Raw genomic sequence first — 20,332 nt, forward strand, 5'->3', positions numbered from 1 at the left:
TCTCCTAATCATTAGTCCCCACTCCAAACTTTCTACTGTTCATGTCCAATGATGTTGCATAATCATGTCTAACTCAATACACTATGAAAGTTGAACTTAGTATTTCCCCAGTTAACTCTACCTCCAAATACTTCCATTTTTCACTCTTTTTCAGTCTCCTAATTGAAAGTGTTTCCTTAGTGATTCCCTCTCGTATTTTCACCAAGCAATTTTGGGATCTCTTCTGTTCAATTCTCTTCTATCTGCATTTTGTTTTGATTTTGCACTGCCACATTCATTACTCATGCATCGACTTTTGCAATTATGTCCAGTCTTGATCCTCTTTCTCCTCCAGTTCACTTTTTTTTACTAGTACAAAATTAGTCATCATACAACCATGTTTTGAACAAGTCACCCCCTGCTGAACAACCACAAATGACTCTTCATTGTCTGTCAGATAATGTATAACCCCTTAGCCTGATATTCACATATACCTATGACCCTCCCAACCGTTATATTATTTTCTTTTCATTATTCCTTCAGTGCCTACCATATGCCAGGCACAGAGCTACATACTGTCCATTTACTATTTTGTTGAATTATCACGACTACCTGCCAAGGTTGACACTAATGTTCCTTTCTGCATATGAGAGAATTGAGACACAGCAAAATAAGGAAGCTGCAGCGGTCTCATGCATTGAACTCCACAGCTGTGGTCTTAACCTGTCATCTGTGTCATCAATAGTTTTGTCCTTATGGCTAAACATATAGCTCCATGTATGTGGCTAAACAAGCGTTTAATGAATTTAATATATTCAGATTTGCTGCAAACTTCTACTCCATTTCACATCATTTTTACAACAATTCTCAGAGTAATAGCTTCACTAAGCTCATTAAATCACAATGTCAATATTTTCTTCTTTTAAATGCAAATTTAGTCCCATCAAGTCCCTCACTTCTTGTCATTAAAGGGACTATTAGGTAACAGACAATAGTGAGAACAGCAGTTTCATATTTTCTTTGTTAAATCAGGTACCGGCCAAGGGACAGTCCCAGGTCTTGGTTGTGATCAGCACTGAGCATTGTCAGACGTGTGAAAGTTAGAGATGGAGACCAGCTTCAGAATCCTAACACAGGTGGTAAAGGGCTGGTTCTCAGTGAGAAAACACTAGTTCCAATTGTTTTCCAATTGTTCTCTTATTTTAAACACAAAAAGACATGATTAAAACACATCAGTGGACCTTGTTAGTTCACAGTCCAAACATACACCCCACACCTTAATGAAAAGTACCTACCCCAAATAGAATATGTTTATTTAAACTGTCCATTATACTTTTATATTTCTGTATAATTCAGTGTCTGATCTTGGGAGGCTTGAGACACTTAACTGGTAAGCTTGTTGACCTAAGTACAGTATTAACCTAATGATTTCTCAGTGCTACTCATTGAAGAAATCCTTGAGTGAGGACAGCTCTCCCTCAATAATGCAAACATGAGTTAGGCACAGACTCTACTCTTGCATAACTTAGGTCTAAGTAGACAAGAGAATCTCCTTGACACCCAGGAAATGTTGGCAAGTGATACAAGAGAGGTCTTGATGCTTCCAAGAACGTGGCATACAGGTGACATGAGACTCATTTGCAAATATCAGACAGCAGTTTCTGGAAATGCCTTTTTAAGTACGTTGATTAACAAGAAATATTTAGACATGCAGGTGGAAAAGCAAAAAGAACAAAAAAAGTGAGTCAGATCTCAGAGATGGGATCCCACATGGCAGGTGCAGAGTAACAGATTGTTTAATTTGACCAGAGCATAGATTAAGCAGAAAGGTGAAATGGGAGAGAAAGGGCCAAAGTAGCTAACACCTGAAGCCAAGTATTTAGAATTTAATCATCAATAGTGAAAAGCGGAGACTTTAAATCACAAAGTGATTTAAAGAAATTTGATAGAGAGAATTCTCTCCTATTCAAACATAAATAAATAAGAAGCTGTATAACGTTTTAGCAAGCACAAGCTTGAGAAGCAAATAACCCGAGGACTTGGCCCAAGGCCTGCGTCATGGTAGGCATTCAGTAAAAGTATCACAGTTACTAATGTAACTAGTAACACTGGAGGATCAGAGGATGTTTGCATTGACATAAACAGGTAATAAATAAGGAAGAGTAGAGATGAGAAGAATGGATAGGTTACATTTTGGTTGGTGAGGTTGAAGATATTAGTGGGAACCAGGTGGAGGTATTGACTAGGTAACATGAGTGCAGGCCTGGATTTGGGGAGAGAGACTGGGGCCAGAAATCAAGAACTGAGACCCCTCCACACAGGTGGGAGCTGTCTGCATTGGATTAAGTGAGATGTCAGAGAGGTGACCAAAGGCTCAGGCATAGAGTCCTGGAGAAGACCCCATCATAGGGAACAGAGGAAGAGAGCAAGCCTGAGAAGGACCAATAGAGATGGGGAAGGAAAACCCAAAGAGCTCATGGTACAGAAACCAAGGATGAGACAGGAGATTGACTTATCAAAGCCCAGCCAGAGGTGGCAGCCAATGAGCACTGAGTAGGCCTATGGCTACCATCACTCTTAAGCTGGACTGAGCCCAAAGAGAATTGTGAAACATTTGTTACTTGGATAAAGAGTATAGTCATAAGAAATATGTGAGAGAAGTAAATAAGTTCAAAGATTTAAACTAATGGACAACCTCTCTTAATTTTGAGAGGATAGAAAAATAAAAGCATGATGCATTAGTTATTTCTGTACCAAGAACCTGCTTTGGCCAGAGCAATGCCCCAAGGATGAGTGCTTTGGAGTTCTACATCTGTCAATTCTTTCCTTTAAGAAATGAGATCCTTTGGAAGATCTCATAGGTGATGGGATTTTTGCAGAGAATGTTTTATAAAATGAAGCTTACCCACTCACTGATTTTTTTCTCACTGATTCACTTTATGTCTTGTTCACGTGACCCTAAATTAAGGATGTGATTATTTAGCATAAGTGAAGAGCAGAGAAAATCTATTCTTACTTTATGATCTTTATTTGAGAACTGTATCTAATGAGGATTGAACCAACAGGGAGGCTAATTTTGCTGAATTTCTGTTTGCACTCCTATCTCCTGTATCTCTTTCTACTCGCTGTCCCTCCCTGCCATCCATCCCGCTAAATCAAGTCTGTCCTCTGGGATCAGCTTAGAGGAAAAAACGTTGGTATTTCTAAACTTTAGATCTCATTCAGATGTTGTTTTTTTTCTAAATAAAGAAATAGCCTTGAGCACCTTGAACACTGCAAACTGAATTTTAAGAAAAAATATTAACAGGGTACTTTATTAGTGCCTTATGAATCAGTGCTTTATGCGTAACTTGAAAAGTGATGCTAAGTGCCTTACTTTCCTTAATTCATGCCTTTCTTTGTCATTTGACTTCTCTCAACCACTAAGAAGCTACTGTCAAAGGACCAAAAATACCCATTACATGGATCAGGCAGCATCACGCTCCTTCTCACCCAGACCACATCCCTTTGACCTCCAGAAGCACCCCACTGCCCCACTGGGACTGTAGGACTTCCGCTCAGTCGTGAGAGCCAGCAGTCCCCACGGTGGGACGTGGACACACGTGTTCAGTATTGAGCAGGTTAGGAGCATGCCGACCAACTCCTGCCCCGGTTCTCCGAGAGGTCAACTCTCTCACTCTCCTGTCTTCAACCTGGTGACATCACTAGACACAAATGGAGACAAAATTTAGGCTGTATGTTTATGTATAAATATGTGAGCAGTGTTCTCTCACAATAAATTGATTTTAGCTTCAGTCCTAAGCTCCAGAATCTGATGTTGAGTTAAATTAAATAGATATTACATTAAGAACATTTGCTAATTGAAAATTAATATGTATTTTCACCATAGAAAATTTGGAAACTGTGGCAAACACGCAGACTAAATTTAAAATCACTTTCCCTTCCCATATCTAAAAAGAGGCACTGCTAACAGTGTTTAGATTTAGACTTTATATATATAATATATATATTATATAAAGTATACAATATATATATATATGAAGTTGAAACAATAACATGTTAGCAGTGGTTCTCTTTATATATATGTAGTATATATACATATATGTATAAATAAATATATATAACTATATTTTATAGTATGTATATATGCACAGACATGTCTTTGTCTGAAAATAAAATCATGTTTTACTTTATTATCAAATTTACTTTCGTATCAAATTACTCTTTTCACTTAAAAATGTGAGCCTTGTTTTATTCAGCAAAGGGTCAGCATCACTTTAACAACGCAGTCCTCGGTCACTGTATCACCCTCTGTCTAACCAATCATATCAACAGCAATAATAATAGACTTCCTGCAGGGCAGGTGTTGTTCTCAGCACTTCACATGCATCATTTCACTTAAAGTTCAAAGCAGCACTATCCAGTTGCAGGTGGGGAAACTGAGGTACAGGGTGGCCCAGCGTGACACAGATAGTATGCACTAGTCTGTTGTGATACTGTGACATAACAAGAGACATGTGTTTGGTCTTTACCTCCAATTCCTGGCACAGAGTTCCTAAAGCCCTTGTCATTTCATGAGTGGTAGGAGCATTTTTTGTTCTAATGCGGTAACTCTGAATGAGCCCCTGTATAGCTCCAGGATGTGGGCTGGTCACCAGAAAGACCAAGCTTTGATTAGAAGCCTGACTGCCCACCTCCTCACCCTCCAGGCAGGACAGAGGGGCTGGAGATTGAGTTAGTAATCAATCGTGCCTACCTGATGAAACCTCCATTAAAAAATCACTTAACGGATGAGGTGCAGAGAGCTTGTGGGTTGGTGAATGCGTCCACATGCAGGGAGGGTGATGCACCCCAACTCCACGGAAACAGAAGCTCCTGTGCTCAGACACTTGGGACCTCGCCCAGGGTACCTCCCCATCTGGCCGTTCATTATGCCTTCAATTCTACCCTTTATAATAAACTGATAAATATAAGTAAAGTCTTTCCCTGAGTTCTGTGAGCCTTTACAGCAAATTACCAAACCTGAGGAAGGGGTTGGGGAACCCCAATTTATAGCCAGTTGGTCAGAATACAGGTGACAAACAGGGACCTGCAATTTGTATGTGAAGTGGGCGCAGCCTTGTGGGTCTGGCCCTTCACCTGTGCTAACGCTCAGTAGTTAGTGTCAGAATCAAACTAAATTGTAGGTTGCTATCCACAGAGAACTGGAGAATTGCTTGGTGTGGAAAACCTATATATTTGGCAGTTTTTCTTACAAAAATCCTGAAACTATAGCTGTCCCCATTTTTTTACTATAATTCCTATAATGAGTATCTTTATGGCCAAATACTCAGGCATATCTGTAATTATTTTTCTACGATAACGCTTTTATAAGTGCAGTTGCTTATTTTAAAGACTTTGGCTGTGCATGTGTCCCATCCTGTTCTTTAATTCTGTTGGCTGGTGGGGGGGAGGTGCTCCTATTTCTGCTCTTCCTAACCCTATTATGAACCACAAGAAACTCATTCTTAGTCCAGTGGGAGCCCCTTCCCAGAGACTCAAGACTCCTTCTCCTCTTGAGCTTCTCAGGTGGACCACAGGAACTTCAGCACTGCTGCAGGTAAACAGCGTGAGGGGCTTTTATGGGGCTGGGGTGTTGCACCCCCTGAAATCTGAACCTGGACCATCAGCAGCACCACCTGCCTGCAAATGCACCCTAGGAAGTTCCACCAGCTTGTGGGAAGGGCTCACCATCAAGGTCTGTCAGTGTCTTTATTTGAAGAGCTACTTGCCCCAGGGCAGCTGCTGATGACACATGTGAATCCGGATCAATATGTAAACTAACATGAAGTCTATTTCCATTCAAGTTCTAGAGTAGAAGCACCTTTTCAATTTATAGTTCTGCTCAGCAACTCTATCTTTTTTTCATGTCTCATTTACTAGAAGCTTCCAAGTATAATGTGCTCAGCACTGAATTAAATCAATATCCACATTAACGTTCTTTCAAAGGCAACAGCCCATCATCCAAAGCTCTCACTTCCTGTGACCTTGCTCTACATGCAGGCTTGGCATGTGCTTAGCACCGTCTTTGCGACGGCCCTTGCCAGCGCAGGCCGGGCGTCATCCCCCAGGTAATATCCAGGTTAATTAACCTTTAGGTGAAAATGCCGGGGATCCATGTGACACTCACTTCCTTCCTGCTCATTATGTTCAGTCCAAAAAGCAGCAATAAATGCATTAATTAGGAAAATGATTAAATGCAGTGCCTCTAGTACCTTGGCAGTTAATCTTCTCTGCAAGATGCCTGAAAAGTCACCCTCATGAGGGTGGCTTCTGCACGGGGGAGAGGAAGCTGCTTGAAGCCCTGGGCCCCCCACTCTCTTGCTAGAAGATGAACTCAAACTTCCATCAGGTAATTGCCACAAAGTGCCCAAAGGGAATGTGTGTTCACCTCTTCTCCCAAGCCACCCAGCTGAGGGAGCTCTTAGATAAAGGCATGGGCATTGTCACCTTTGCCACCAGCAGAAAGTACAGACCCCATCCCACAGGTGGGGATGCTCCATGGCTGTCTAGTGTCTCATGATGCTTGGATAAAAGGTTCCATGTGTGGCTTGAATGGAAATTAATAACAATGTTCAGAACTCATAAGATGGAGCAACATTTCCAAAGAGACACAGAAAGGTGATTAGTTGACATAACCCTCTCTCAAGGGTACGTGATCAAAGCTAAACAGGACGATTCCTCAGGCCCTGCTTCTCACCCCAGATGGGTGTATTGGAGCCTGATCTGTTAATACTTTGCTCAACCAGGAACATTCTTGGGGGCTGAGTTAACCTGCACTCACTGGATAAATGTCAGAGCACTCACACCCTCTTCTCTGGTCCAGGCCACCCTGGTGAACTCCCAGGATGCTCTCCCTCCTTTTACTCACTTCCAAAACCCAACTCAGCCATCATCCACTCTTCCTGACTCTGCCAAGCTCCCTCCTCACCCACAGGCATCATTCTTTTCTCCCCTATGTCCTACTGACCTGCTTACAGACCACGCTGCTACACTCTCCCCAGTAAATCTAAATCCATCACATTCATGCCCACATCCTCATACTCCAGAAGGCTGCCTACTGCATAGTGGGTGCTCACGCATGTCTAGAGAATCTGATTTAGAAGCATATATACGATATCTTCTGTAGAGATTTAAGGAAAGAAAACCAGGTAAGCTACAGATTCAATGTGCAATGTTAACTAAAACGAGTGAGGCTCTCTGACTACCTGGTGTGGGACAGAGGAGAGAAAGGAGACAAGGAACCAATGGCTGTTTCACAGCAAAGGTGCAGGATGCTTCCAGGAGAACCTTGAGCTCCAGTTCACTGCCAGCAAACTTCCTTATGAAATAACCCTCTGTCCCACTCCTTGCAAGGCCTCGCAACTTTCTTTCCATCCTAGCATCTGTATGACTTACAGTAAAAATACAACTAAAGCTAATGAAAAGTGAAGTCCGAGAGTCCAGTATTTTGACATTTTCCACTTTCTATGAGGAAAGCACTTATCAAATTATTAAAAATTAAAATATTACCCAAAGTGACTGAAAAATCTCATTTCCTCAATCAGTTCTTAACATTTGCCTTTGACAGAACCGTTACAAGCCCTTGTTCCTTCCTTCTTTGTCCAACACCATCTGCAGACCCAGGGCCTCTGTCCTGTGGGGCTGGACTGTGTACAGGCTGAAAAGATAAAACTGCATTCCTCAAGGAATTCTGCAAGGGAACTCCAATTCTCAAGGCTGGTCTTCTCTTTAAGCTGAATGAGGAAGTTGATGACATACTTAAGTATTTCCAGAGTAATTTGCTACTCTATTTGGAGAATAGTGTAAGGTCCCAGAATCCTCCAATCAGCTCCTTAAAAACTGAAGTTATTTCACTTCCAGGAAGCTCATCTACCCTGGACCTCACTTCTACTCTTATGGGAATTAAAAGTGATGTCATTTCTCTCTCTACCGAGGCCATTCCAACTGGTGCACTTGAGAGTAGGAAACTCCCAGTCCTAAAATCTGCCCTTGGCCTGTTATGGGTTGAGTCATATCCCTACAAAATTCACTGAGATCTTCACGCCCAGAGCCTCACATGGGAATAGGGTCCTTGTAGATGGTCAGTTAAATTTAGATGAGGTTGCAGTAGAGTACGGTGGGGTCCTAATCCAATATAACTGATGTCTTTATAAAAAGGGGAATTTTGGACATGGAGACATGCACACAAGGGGAGACCATGTGAACATGAAGGCAGAGATCAGGATGGTGCTTCTACAAGCCAAGAAATTCCAAAGGTTGCCAATAAACCACTAGAATTCACGGGAGAAGCCTGGATCAGGTTCTCCCGCACAGCCTCAGAAGGAACCAGCCCTGAGGACACCTTGGTTGTGGACTTTCAGCCTCCAGAACTGTGAGACAATAGAGTTGTGTTGTTTAAGCTCCTCTTTCTCTGGTGCTTTGTTATAGCTGCTCCAGCCCTTCCTGAGAGCCCTAAATGCTTAAACCTGGCTTCTCCTATCCTCTTGCACCCGGTGCTGGCTTCCACGAGGAGACAGGAAGCAGTCCTTCCGTGTGTTTGCTGTGTCACTAGAGCATGGGGCTGACTTGTGAATGTGTCCTGAAGAGTCCCTGCAGAACAAGCTGCCACCCTGCAGGTTTAGCCAGAAAGTGCAGTGAGAGCTCAGAGACAGAAGACAACGGGAATCTGGGGATGAGAACCATGCCTCGCATCCTCGCCCCACCTCCCTCCGTGGAGATTGAGGATTGAAACCCAGGACGAGGGAACATGCTGGTCCAGGATGCAGGTCAGTATGGACACAGAGCTGGTGGGGGCAGGTCCCTTGGTCACTGGCATCATCAGTTCTGATGCTCACCCTTCCTGCAACTGCAGTGCCAACGAGTGCCTGAGACTGCCTTCTGTCTGGCAGAACTCAAGCCTCATCTCAGCTCTCCTTAGTGAAGACCTGGCAGCTCCAACCCCTTTGGGAAGTTCAAGTGCCCAGGCAATGCAGCAGCTAGGATCCCAGTGCACCTGCCCCTTGGAGCCTCCAAAGCATGAGGTGGGGCATTGCACCTGCAAAGGCCAGAGGTGAGCACAGCCGTCTGGCCACCTGTCCCCACCATGGAACCTCACAGCCACAAGGAGCAGGCTGGGAGCGTCTGCCGTCAGGGGTGAGACCCATCCCATCAGACCACCCAACAGAGTTGCCGCTGGACCCCAGGCCAAGCCTTCAGGCCATTCCCCTCTTTCTCCACGATGGTGCAGCACCCAACTCCAAAGCTGTCTTGTCTTTATTCCAGAACCAGTTCATTGGCAAGAGGAGACCCTCAGGACTGTATCCTCCATAAATTCCATGTTGAGAGTTGGGTTGAAGCATCTTGAGACGGAGAGCAAGAGTGTGAGGGAGAGAAGGAGCTGATGTAGACTGTCCCAGCAGGGAGCTGTCCCCAGATGGCCCTGTGCAGCCAACCCTCCCGCCCCCCGGCCCACCACAGCTCACAGCCAAGAGGAAGGCATGCTTCTGCCTTTGGCCTTCACTTTCCTGTTTCCAAATCTCACTGCTCAGACATCCCCTCGGGAAATATTTCTACCCTGGCACTCACCAGAGTGGAAACTTCCCAGGCCCCACCTCCCATTGCACTAAACCAATGAAAGTATTTCAAAAGAGGGTTATTTTTGAATGCCTAGGAAATGTCCATAGCTCACATCTGCAACCTCAGGGTGATTGTGTTGATACCACAAGGTGCTGGCATGGAGCCCCCATGGGGCCATTGAGCTGCTGTGCCTTGAGCTTGGAGAAAGGGATGGAAACCTTTTAGCCCTACTCCAGGGTACAGACATCCCCTCTTTCTGCTGTCTTAGCCCAGACAGTGCTACACCACCCATGATGTCTCCCCACCTCAGCTGGAGGACAGTGTGGGCTGTGAAGCACAGAAATGAGTTCCCTTAATCACTCAGTGCCACTGTGATGCTGCTCTGACTTCCCCGCATCGAGATGACCTTGACACGGCACCATCTGCGCATCACCAAGCCTCTCCGCGTCCCTGTTCCTTCTGCATCAGGGGGGTCTCTTTGCAGCGCACTCACCTGGAGCAAGCATCACTCCATCCTGATATTCACACCTATGTATTCCTGACATCCTAATGACTCTTAAATATGCATAATCATTTCCAAGAAAGGCATTCCACGCTTTTTAATCACTTGCATAAACCGACGAATTTTGAGAGCTCGCCCCTGGAAAGGGGCACAGGCGAGCTGTAAATTTAATTTGCTCTCACATCTGTTGTCATTACAGCGGGGCCTCCTGGGCTTGGCGACAGTCCGGGACTCATATGTTCTAACTCCTCATTTTTGTTGTGACTGTTTTTAATTATAAGCACTTCCACCAAAATGAATCACCTTTCAGAATTCCAGCCAGGGAAGCAATTTTTCCCTACTTAGCTAAACTGGACCAAAGCACATTTGGCCAAGAAATGAGGAGGCTGAGAACAAATCCATTTCAGGAGCAGTCAGTGTCTGCTGCGGTCAGTTTATGTGCTCGCGTCAGGGAGGGCTGGGCATGTTCTGGGATTCTGACCAGCGTTTCCAAAATTTTCTCAGAAAAAGGCTGTCAAAGGTCGAGGTGCATGTCAGTTTCAGGGATCCAAACACCCCCTAACCTTACACAGAGCCATCTGTTTGCTTAGAGGTCACCTCTTTGCTCCATACTTTTCCCTGTATTGTTCTGTAATTAGTTACTATCAAGGAGTAAGTGTTCTTAAGAAGCAAGGCTGTGGGTTCAAACGGGGTAGCTTGGCTTGTTCCTGAGGCCCCTGTTCCACCCCAGACAAACCTCAGTTGGTGTGATACTACATGGCTGATGCCTATCCGGAGAGAAAAAGGATATGTGACTCTGGGGACTTTATAATGGCTGGGGGTCCCAAGGCAGATGCTCCAGGGAAAATCCAGGTGGAGGTGATATTCAAGAAGAGGATGAAAATGGAGGTTGGCAAGGGAGGGGTTGACAGAGGGATGAGAAAAATCGTGGGATCAAGTCGTCTTTGATATTAGAACTCTGCTGTAAAAAGCAGTCCATGCAGCCGTTTCATTCACCTGACAAAAGTCAGGGTTGCTGATGGACACAGGCAAAACAGGTCGCGTCCAAGGCACAGAAGGACTTGGTGCAGCTCCTGTCCAGGAGCTGAGCGTGTATTTCAGTGTCCTGGACAGACTGCGTGGGTTGACTTTGTCTCCTACAAGCTGGTCAAAAGCAAGTCGAATAACCCTGTGTATCACGTGTGTGAACTTCAGTCCTCCTCTTGACCTTGGGAGGTAAGAACCATGAATATTCTCTGGGGCCAGACGAGGAGCCTCAGCTCCCAGAGGGCTTTGTCACCCAGTGACCCCACCTGTGACCCCACCAGTGACAAAACCCTTCCCACATCCCGGTCCAGGATCTTGGGCTTTCTGAGTGTCAGCGTACGGAGTCTGCAAGCCTGCCTCATGCCACAGGTGCTGTTCTGAGCATCTGCATTTAGAGGGGCTCTGAGGGTTTCCCAGGAACTTTCCTAGGTCCCAGGGCTAGGATTTGGCCCTGGACCCTGACTCCATCCAGGCTCTTAGCCACCCGTCTCCCCTTGTCACAACAGCGAGATTGCTCTTTTTGAACCGCACGGACCCGGACAGACATGGCTCAGAGGCAGCTCAAGCATCACAACCCAAACACAAGACAAGAAAGTAGGTCTCTCACCACTGGCTTCATTATCACCACCTCCCTGGCCTCCCAAGTGTTCCCAGGGCAGAGCAATGGGCGTCCACACCTGCCCTGGAGGGACACTCAGCTACATCCTTGGTGGCTCCTAGTGACTCCGGCCCCCTGACCCAGTGTCATAGAGTCCAGGATCTGGCATGCAGCCCAGTCTAAGCTGTAGGTGCCCCTCGAAGCACCAGGCAGGGAGGCGGGAGTGGGCAGGCAGGACACCACAGCCACAGGGAAGGGCTGGAGCAGCAGCTGCCCATGCAGCCCCAGTCAGCATCCTCGCAGGCAAGGCACATGCCTCCACAGCACAGGTCCTGCACATGGATGCTGCACTGCAGTTCTTTGTCTTTAGCTGAGACACTGGCCAGTGTGTCTTTGTGGGAGGGAAGCAGGGCCGTTTCTCAGTAGAAAGGAGCTCTTTCCTCTCCCACATGGTGGGGGTTCCTGGGGTCCTCCCATTTGCCTGGTGTTTCTCCCTGTGTTATCTCCAGCTCAGGCTGGCTGGCTTTAGCAGCAGGAGGACAAGTCCTCCAGGCCCTGTACTCGGGGGGCTCCACGAGGGCCTCCTATGGCCACCTACTCTTAGCAGAATGAGGAGGCCATGGGTCCAAGGGGGTGGGCCCACCGGGAGCCTGTGCACATCCTTCTAGAACATCCGGCAGAGCCCAGAGCCCAGAGTTCCTCTCCCAAACGACCCCACGTCCCTTTCTCCCCAGGCGTTCTCCCAGCTCTGTTTCCCCAGTCCAGCTCAGCGACCAGTGTGAAGCCCTGGAAGGGGATGCAGGAAGGGATGGACGGATGGAGCACAGACCCTGGTCTAGGTGGACCCGGGCATGAGCAAGGCCCCAGGGGCTGTGAGGACCGAGGTGGGCTCGGAACCAGGCTGCGGGCCTAGAGCCGTTCTCCCCATCCTGGAGCATCTGAGAATCCTGTATTCAGACCAGCCTTCCATCCAGGTCCCTGGAAAGGCACAGCTGCCCGGGGGAGTTAGAATCTTCACTGACATCCAGCCTGGGCAAAGGGCGCTCCTTAGCAGTGCCCAGGGCCCTGAGTGCTGGTCTGTGCTGCCCACGTCCAGTAAGTCCCCCACCATGTCCTGTGTGGTTTGTAAAGCAGCCGGAGCCCCAGGTTCCACATGGAATGGACATTCTCCTGTAGTTCTGTCAGAGGGACAATCCCTCCGGAACTCCTGTTCAGGTGCCTGAGGGGACCCCGGTGTTTTGTATGGTGCAAGGGGGTGATTTTTTTTCTCTCAGAGCCCAACTTCGAGGGTTAGGAAAGAGATAGGTCCTTTTAGAGAAGAGTTTGATGCTCCCACAGAGTGAGAATCCTGACAGAAAGCAGCAGCCCAGCTCCACCTCCATCTCCCTTTACATTTACAGTCCTTCATTCATGCTTCTTGCCCTGCAGGGCCCCTGGGAGCTCATGGAGAGGTGGTGAGACCGCAGGAGCAGCAGCAGCACTGGTTGGCAGTAGGGGCCATGAGGCCTCTGGCAGAGGAAAGACTTGGGGTGGGTTTTAGGGGTGTGGGGTTTGGCCGTGTGCATGGATGGAAGGTGAGAAGGTCTTCCTGAGGCAGCTCTGTGTAATAAAGGGCTGAGTGCACGGAACAGGCAGGAAGTGATTGAAGACAGAGAACTTCTGATCCAGACTGTTATGGATAAACGTGGGATATGACTGGAAGCATTCGTGGAGGCAGGTGGGGAGGGCTCTGGAGACCCCTGAAGGTTCTGGACTCTCCGAGACCATGGAGTCAGGGCACTGCCTGATGGGAGTTGTATTTCCTACGTAAGATGCCCTTGTCCACATCACCTTTACAGGGTGTGGACCAGGAGGCGGGTGCTGAGATGTGAGGAACACGAGGGGGCCGGTGCGCACAGGGGCTGGGGACCATGGCAGCACGCCCTTCACACGTGGCATTTATCAGTGCCTCACGGTAACTCCACAAGTGTGGGCTGGACTCCCACACAGAGACGAGGACGCAGATGTGTATAAAGCTCAAGTAATTTGCCAGGAAAAGCACAGGTAACTCACCAGGATTTGTGCTTGGGTCTGACTCCAAAGACCATGTCTTATCCATTACTTCATATTGAGGTATTAGAAATTAAAAACAAAACAAAACACATAAATCCATACAGCTTGGTGATGGATTAACATAGGAGGCAAAAAAAAAGAGAAAAAAGAAAAGAAAAATGTCTTAAGTTTGAGTAATCACTCCATGTATAAAGCCAGGGAAGTTCAGGGTGGGGATCGTAAGCTGGATATTAAGCATGTGGGCTTCTTGACAAAAGAGGGGCATCTGAGGTGGACTGGCCAGGATGGAGTTCAGGATGCGTCTCTACAGCTTAGGAAGGAAACCACATCGGGGTCGGGGGCTGCATGATGGAGACAGGGTCACAGAGGTTAAGGGTGCAGATCTCCGCAGAGAAGCGCTGCCAGGGTCAACGACACAAGGGAAAATAAAGTTTCCGGAAAAAGGAACGGGTCCTCTGCATTGAGTGCCTCAGAGTTCAGGAAAATTTTTAAAGTATGTTCTTAATTGGTGATTTTTCTTTTCTCTGAGTAGAAAGAATCCTTGACCACCAAAAAAAAAAAAAAAAAGTTAATTTTAAAAAGATTTGTATATCATGGAGAAAATCAACAAAGCCAAAGTTGGTTCCCCATATTATAGCTGTAAATACTCCCCCTCCGTGAGTGGGGCTCAGCCCCGCCCTAACTGCCCTTCTTGAGTGTGGGCTGCACTTAGTGACTCACCTCCAAAGACAGAGGATGGACAGGGAGAAATCAGGTGTGAAGGGTCTCCTCCGTGCCCTTATCTTTGGGGAGGTCCCCATGCCACAGACGAGTCAGCAGTGGCCAAGTTTGGTGGGTGGGCTGAGGCCATGTGTGTCTTCAAGTGGGACCCCTTTACAGGAACTCACTCCTCCCCTCAGCCCTGGGTCTCTGGAGCACGTCCTCGGGTCGGATGTCTCCAGGGACTCATGGACAAGCAGACCAACCTCACTTTCACTGAACTAAGACCAAACCAACACATACATTCCAATAAAAACACAGATGACCAGAAAGTGACACCTGGCTGCTGGCGGAGTTCTGACCCCTGAGAGAGTGAAACCAAATAAGTCTTGGCAGCATCCGCAGTGTGTGAAGAAATTTCACCTCTTAATGGATCGCACTACATTTCCTCCTGTCGTGGTCAACTGCAATGATGCTAGGAAATAACAGGTGGCCCCATCATCTCCACTTGTCATCCTGTCGCCAGCTTTTATTTCTTTTACTTTTTTTTTTTTTTTAACGATACTGGGTTCAACTCTACAAATTCCAGGGACCCTGGTACAAATGGCTTTAAAATGCCCTATCCACACCTGAGCTGCAGCCTTCCTTTCTGAGTGTCCCATATCATCTGTCCATCCTACGTGTGGAGTCACAAAAAGTGCTTCCAGCCTGATTTCTCAGACCTCTGTCTCTCTCTGCCCAGGAAAGAGGACTTGCGGATGGATAGGCTTCCATCAGGCCCAGTAAGCTGAAGAGGAATCAGCAAGCTTATCAGGGTGGAGGTCTCAGGTGGGCACATTTGCCCATGTCTGTGTCAAGGAAATGACACCCAGAGGACACCCTTTCCGATGCCGTTCCTTCAGCAAGGAAGAGATCACAGCAAATGATGTTTTGAGTTCTTCCAGCTTCTCCACTTCTTTGGGGTGCGGCAGAGTCCACAAGAGGCGTGGCTAGAGCCCAAATCTTTAGTCCAGGGGGTCCCAGGAAGGAAGGAAAGCTGAGACAGAAGATGAAGATGTTTCAATAGCCTCCATGCCCGTTGCAGGATTCCTCTGGAAGCAACAACTTCTAAGGTTCTGAAACAGCTCACTAGTTACACTATTCATTTAAGCAAACTTTTCCTAGACTTGTCTGATCACGAAAATCTCCTGGGAAAGTTTTTAAATTCAGAATCCGAGGCCCTCACATGAAAGATTCTGATTCAGTCTTTTTTTTTTTTTTTTTTTGTGGTACGCGGGCCTCTCATGTTGCGGCCTCTCCCGTTGCGGAGCACAGGCTCCGGACGGGCAGGCTCAGCGGCCATGGCTCACAGGCCCAGCCTTTCCACGGCATGTGGGATCTTCCCGGACCGGGGCACGAAACCATGTCCCCTGCATCGGCAGGCAGACTCTCAACCACTGCGCCACCAGGGAAGCCCTGATTCAGTCTTTAATCATCACATGGAATCACATGATCACACGAGTTTGGGGATTTAAGTCTTGGCCTTTGTATTTGGAGTGATGGCTCTTATGCTGAAGACTTTGCTGAGGATTATTTTCCATATTCCGATCAATATCGAGTAGTACAAAGAGGAATAGAGGACAACACAGAATCACATCCCTTCTTATGGCCCACTGTTTGTAAAGGACGCTGCCTGACCCTAGATGCCGTGCACAGGCATCCCGCAGGACGTAGGTCGGGGGGAATGCAGTGATGCAGGAATGGCCAGAGTGGAAAGGAGAGGCAGACAAAAGCATAGAAGCATCAGAAAAGGGGCTCATGGTCCCCACAAAGGGCTGCGGGATACCCCACCTGCTCACCCACAACACCGACTCTAACCCATCATCCTACTTAATCTTCTCGGAGATGGTCTTCTTTGTGAGGGATGGTCTAATGGGATCAGTGATTCGGAAGCCTCTTGCCTAGTAATAATTACCTTATCCTGACTCACCTATCCTACACTAGCAAGGCTGCCACCACTCCCCAGCCCAACACCTGCACAGACATCACCAATCAATAAGCGAGCACCTTCTGAGTGAACCAGTCCTTCTCCACGGCACTCCAGGAAGCCAGAGCCACCATTCTGAGTGGACACATGAGAAGAATCCAGTTGTCCATGTCAGGGCTAGATGTTGCCCTCTCCCAGTCACACAGGATTGAATCTCTCCTTTTCTCCTTGTCCTTGTCGGTCTCTCCTCATATCCATTTCCTACAAAGGAATACACGAGAATGAGAGAGAAGAAGATGACGGCAGAGCTGGATATCTTAGTATATCTTCTTGTCCTGATTATCCTGCTGGGTGTCCAGGCGGGGATACGCTCAGTAGGTATATCTGAAGGGAAACTTTCCATCCAGAAGAAGGACCATCCATTTGAGTCACATGGGCACTTTCACTTGAGGGGCATTTGTTCAAGCCACCAGAACCAGGGTACCAGGGGTGTCATTCAGTACCAGGGACATTTCAGAGTGCAGAGGTTCTGGAGTGTACATTTATTTCCATGCACTTTAAAGAATATCACACAAAACAGCTGAGAAACGGGAAATAAGCAGAAATTTAAAAGATGCTAGAAGCAAGTAAGATCATGAAAATGTGCTGGACAGAGTAATAGAAGTGGTCTGTGATGAGCTCAGGAAACAAAGTAGGTACAGAGAAATAGGGACACGACTTTCCATTTGTACTTCCACCTCACAAAGCACTTTAAAACTCGTCTCACACTCTCGCATCAATGCCTCAGGGGCAGGTAGCATCAGCCCTCCTTGTCAGGTGAAGCAATGAGGAGAGACCCACCCTGTGGTCTGAACAAGGTCACAGAGCTCATTAGTGGCAGGTCTCTGACTCCTGTTGGCTCATCAGCTAAAAAGACAAAAGTACAAGAAATGACCCAAACTGGAAGCAGGGCAAAAGGGAATAGGTAGAATGGCTTGGAGCAGAGGCAATGTTTAAACATGGAAGGAAACAGATTGGGAAGAATCTCTGAACAGAGGGAAAAAGGACACGTTGGGACAGGAACAGGTCTTCATTCTGTAAGTTAATGACACGGCTCTGTGGATGTTAGGAAAATGACAGCCGGTAGAGGGAAACAGTTTAGAGTAAGTTGGTTGAAGACACAGAAGCCAAAGTCCAGGAGGAACCCTGCGAGCACGACCGGTGTTGGGGAAACTTCTAACGCAACACATGGAACACACAGCTTTACAGAGGAGAATAGTGCCGCTCAGCATGGAGAACACCACCAGAGGGAAACCAAGGCAGAAGTGACTCACACATCCGGGACTCTGATGAAACTTTTTAATATTTTGTGTTAAAAGAGTTTGCTAGTATGTCTTATTTACCTATTTGACATTTATTCTCCAAGAACATTTTGAGCCAAGGACATGAAAGTTAATCCAAGGACTTCCATATAGAACTATCTGATTGGCCATGACCAGCTACTTCTAGTATTTTTATTATAGGGGTTTGCATTCACAAAACATGGTGATTCATTTTCCTTGGAGAAATATCAGAAGAGGGTAGCTTTTAGTAGCCATTAATCCTTGTGACCTCATTCACTCTCCCTTCAAAGAGGGCAAAAAACAGAAACACATTTCAAATGGAAGCTCTTTTAATGAGCAGTGACAGACAGGCAATTTGGGTGTAACGATCCCTGAGTCTGTAATCAGTCACTTGGTTAAAAAGTGTCCCCTGGGCTTCCCTGGTGGCGCAGTGGTTGAGAGTCCGCCTGCCGACACAGGGGACACGGGTTCGTGCCCCGGTCCGGGAAGATCCCACATGCCACGGAGCGGCTGGGCCCGTGAGCCATGGCCACCGAGCCCACGCCCCCGGAGCCTGTGCTCCACAACGGGAGAGGCCACAACAGTGAGAGGTTCACGTACCGCAAGAAAAAAAAAAAGTGTCCCCTGATAAGACAGCCCTCAGAACCTAAACAAACACACCTCTCACCTGTATGGCTTTCTCTGTCCAGAAAACCCTTCTCTACCTGTAATTTCCTGGTGCTTTATCTGTCCCCTCCTTTCCACCACAAAAAAGGCTTAGAGGTCTTGGGAATAACGAGTCTATTTCTTTTCTCGGACCCAGTGGTCCTCAAGCACAGTGATTCTGCCTCCCTGGGGACATTTAGCAATGTCTGGAGACACTTGATTATCATGATGGAAAAGGCAGAATGGTGCTATTTGCATCTAATGGACAGAGGCCAGGGGTGCAGCTCACCATCTTACACTGCATGGCCCCTAGGACAATAATCTGGGCCCCAAAGTCAATAGAGCAGAGGCTGAGAAGCCATGACTAACTGAAAGATATGAATAAATCAGAGCCATCCTCTCTAGCCTCTGAAACAGCAACTGGTTCCCACTCAAATCCTGGCGTCTGTCTTCTTTCCCACAGATACAGGATCCCAGTACTCACGTGTGTAAACGTGGGTGTGTGTAGGTGATGCCCTCTTGCTGCCTCATCTACTGAGGAAGCACTGTCTTCGTGTTCAAGGGGGTAATTGCACAGAGATGTGAAGCATGGGTGGTTCCGGAGTGTGTGAATGCAGGGGCGGGGCGGGGCGGGGCGAGGGGCACGCTGCAGAGTTAACTTCATCAGAGTCACGTGTGTCAATTTTTCAGCACGCGTTCCAAAGGCTGACATCCCTATCTACATCTTACGTTCCAAAGTCCCAAAGTCTTGCATGACTTTATAGAAGTCAGTTACCTTCTGGATGCCTTACCCTGTCCTGACTGTCAAAAGGGAAAATGAAGGTCATTCTTTAATTCTAGACAAGAGGCTACAGAGAAAAGGAGTCTAGTATGAATCTAGAATAAGAATGATTGTGTAATTTTTAAATTTGTGGCAAAAGCAACAAAGAAAAGAAAGCCTTTAAAAAACCTGCCTAGGGCTTCCCTGGTGGCACAGTGGTTGGGAGTCCGCCTGCCGATGTAGGGGACACGGGTTCGTGCCCCGGTCCGGGAGGATCCCACACGCCGCGGAGCGGCTGGGCCCGTGGGCCATGACCGCTGAGGCTGCGCGTCTGGAGCCTGGGCCCGCGTACTGAAAAAAAAAACAAAAACAAACAAAAACCTGCCTATCGCAATAGCCAAAAGGTGGAAACAACCCAAGTATTCATCAAATAACTGATGGATGGATAAACAAACTCAGTAAATCCATATAATTTGGCCATAAAAGGAATGAAGTACTAAAATATGCTACAACGTGGATGAGTTTTGAAAATATTATCCTAAGTGAAAGAAACCAGACACAAAAGGTCACATGTTATATAATTTCACTTATACGAGATGTCCAGAATAAGCAAATAGATTGAGATAGAAATATGTTAGTGATTGCCAGGGGTACAGGGTCTCCACTGAGGTGATGCAAATGTTCTGGAACTGGACAGAGGTGATGATTGCAAAACATTGTGAATGTACTAAAAGCCACTAAAATGTATACTTTCAAGTTGCTTAAATTGTGAATATCATATTATATAAATTTTATCACAATTTCAAAAAAAATGTTTTGGGGAACTTCTCTGTGGAAATCTGATGCAATGAGTTCCATTGAACGGAAAGGAAGTTAGGTATGAAAAAACATGCAGGATCTATTGACTTACGAAAAATAAAGCCAAACAAACAGCAAAAATTATCAATGCGCCAGGTGTTTGTGGATGGTAAATTAAATAGCTCGTTCCGCTTGGCACTGGGCTGCGCGATTCTAGGACAGGGTAAATGAATACATGGCATTGAACAGAAGTCGTTCCCTGCTCTTTAGTCAGGTGTATTGTTCTGCCATTCCCATGCTTAATTGTTCTATGCAGCTTCATTTCATTGTGACTCAGAGAGAGTTGAGCGTCATCAAGGTCAATGCCAGCCTTTGGCACAGGCTGCCT

This window comes from Phocoena sinus, chromosome 3 (genome assembly GCF_008692025.1).
Source record: "Phocoena sinus isolate mPhoSin1 chromosome 3, mPhoSin1.pri, whole genome shotgun sequence".
NCBI lineage: Eukaryota > Metazoa > Chordata > Mammalia > Artiodactyla > Phocoenidae > Phocoena > Phocoena sinus.